Consider the following 2,325-nt stretch of genomic DNA (forward strand, 5'->3'; position numbering starts at 1 on the left):
GCACACTGCCTGGGAAGGTTCCGACTTTCCCTAAGGTCGTGGACCAGCAGGCTTCTGGGAAACGCAGTCGCAAGTTCTTGGGCTCAGCGCGCATGCTCATGGGACAGGTCTCTGAGGCTCCTTCTGTGCAGGTGCAAACGGCGTAGGCGTTCCTTCTGGGAAGATTCTTCGGCCTCAAGTGGAAGACAGACCCCAAACCCCCAAGTCTATCCGCCGCTCAGGTACGGCTTGGATTGGGAGCGGTGGGCGAGCCCGCGGGATGGGAAGCGCTGCGCGGCTTGGGCAGCGGGTGGCAGGGCGGGCAGGAGGCGGTGGGCGCCCGGCGGTGGGAACACCAGCGCCTGCGCGTGAGCCCGGGAGGAACGACGGGGTGGGGGCGGCATGGTGGAGGGAGGGGTCAGAGGTCAGGCGTGGGGAACTGGGGGTCGCGGGAACCCGGGGATGCGGGAGGCCGCGGGGTCCGAGTGTCCGACTCCTGGCGGAGCGGACAGTGTGGACCAGGCGGCCCCGGGAGGGGTCGGGGGAGCCTTGGTGTCAGGCGGCACCGGGTGTGAAAGAACTGTCCAGTGAGAGAGATGGGTGAAATCAAGGTGAGACTTGATTTCCTCCCGTGTGAAACCGCGGAATTAATACCTCCTTAGGGGGTTGTGCTGAGGATTCGGGAACGTGGTGGTTGTGCCCGCAGTCGGTTACAGCGGCTGCTGTTAATGGAAACATGGTTGTTAGTAGTTTATGCTCATAACCTCGTTCTCAGGTCAGTATAACTCCTGCTCTAACAAATAAGGAAAGGAGACCGAGAGGAAAGTGTTATGCCTAGAGTTACACAGCTAGGTAGCAGGTAAACACGCTAGAGGATGAACTCCGACGTTTCTTTCTCCAGATGCCGTGGTCTGATTTACTATCCTGCTTATAAAAGCCAGCGTTGCATCCTTCGCAGCAGTTAGCAGAAATAATTTGAAGGGTTGACTCTTACCATGTAGCAGTTCTGTTTTTCGGATTTCCAGATGTGTCTTCGGAGCCCTTGGGACAGACAGCGTATTCCCGAGTTGGGTCTGCGCAGTCCAGACTGGTCTATGTTTTCAGTAACTTTGTTTTGTGTTTATTGAAGGTCTGATCTGAGAGTCTATGGAACAGGAAAATTCAGAGTTAAACTGTGGCCTTGAGTGAGGATTTAAGTTAAAATGAATTTGTCCTTTAGTTGCATTTCTTTTCTTCCTTGGAGCAAAACACCTCTTGTGAAATAAGACATCTTGAGGAACAAGATCCACGTGGAAAAGAACCGCTCCAAATCGGAGTTTCTGAGCAGAGGCAATAGCTCCCAGAAAGGAGCAGATACTAGATTTGCATACAATGCTCAGAATAAGTAAGATTTGGATGATGTTGCCACATCAGAAGCCACGCCACAGAGAAAGTCTGCACCAGATTTCAAAAGAGAATAGGAAAGTGGACTGAGAGGAATGAAGGAGGGGTTAGGCCATGCAGGAAATATAGCTTCACTGGAAGGGTTTGGGAGACATGCTGTGGGTAAAGTGGTTTTAGAGCTAGAGCTGAGTAAATTCCATCTTCACCAATCCCAGTGTAGCCTCCACTGTTATTTCACTCCCTCTTCCCAGATCTTTGCACTCCATGAATCTGGCATCAAAACATATGCTGATTAATTCCTTTCTTCTGATATTGTACGACAGTAATACTAGAAAGGTTTTCTGTTTGTCTTGTTCGAGATTGGGAAAAATTGACCCTGAGAGTGTAAGTGAATTTCCCTGGCTTTGTATTAGTGGCAGAGCTGAGAGTAGACGTTGAGTCTCCTGACACTCAGGCCGGTGCTAATCACATTATCACTGTTAAAACAGACATCTTTAAAAGGCAGCCTTTTGAGAAACTACATATACTGTAGAAAAACAGCTTAAGTGACCTTATCTTAAAAGTGCCTCCAATCCTTTTTTCATAGCTTTGGGTGAGTTCTTTTAACTTAAGGAGTAAAATGAGGAAAAAGAAATCCATGTTCAATGAAACTTCTGATGAAGGCTGACATAGCTGTACTTCATTTAGTGTGTTGTGATTTGTTTAATCATTTTTGTTATAATTGTTTTATTTCTTTAAGAACACAAAGTGGTACATATGTTTTAAAAAATCAGCCGAAAACAGTTATATCCACTCAGTAAAAAAAAAAAGGACACATCCAAGCTCCTTGTGATCATATAACTGTCACCAATAGACACACATGGATGCGTCTTCATGGGTTTCTTCCTGCCTCTTCTCCAGGTTGAAAGGGATATTCTCCCACAGAGAGACGTTTTACCACCCACCCCCCGCCCCCGACCCCCC

The 2,325-nt window shown here is 48.6% G+C and overlaps 1 protein-coding gene across 5 annotated transcripts in view; it reads left to right on the top strand.

The window, feature by feature from the left end:
* Positions 1–2,325, top strand: part of LOC108517363 (zinc finger protein 37A-like) — a 67,649-nt gene continuing 65,324 nt past the window's right edge. For 2 of the 5 annotated variants that reach the window (XR_001882082.1, XR_001882083.1), the window contains exon 1: positions 10–221. The gene's annotated coding sequence lies outside the window, so the exon portion shown is untranslated. Of the gene's footprint in view, positions 222–434; positions 591–2,325 lie in introns of those variants that run through there. The other 3 variants (XM_017855239.1, XM_017855243.1, XM_017855240.1) reach the window with 3 other exon arrangements.

Source organism: Rhinopithecus bieti, unplaced genomic scaffold, assembly GCF_001698545.2.
Source record: "Rhinopithecus bieti isolate Rb0 unplaced genomic scaffold, ASM169854v2 scaffold_40838, whole genome shotgun sequence".
Lineage (NCBI taxonomy): Eukaryota > Metazoa > Chordata > Mammalia > Primates > Cercopithecidae > Rhinopithecus > Rhinopithecus bieti.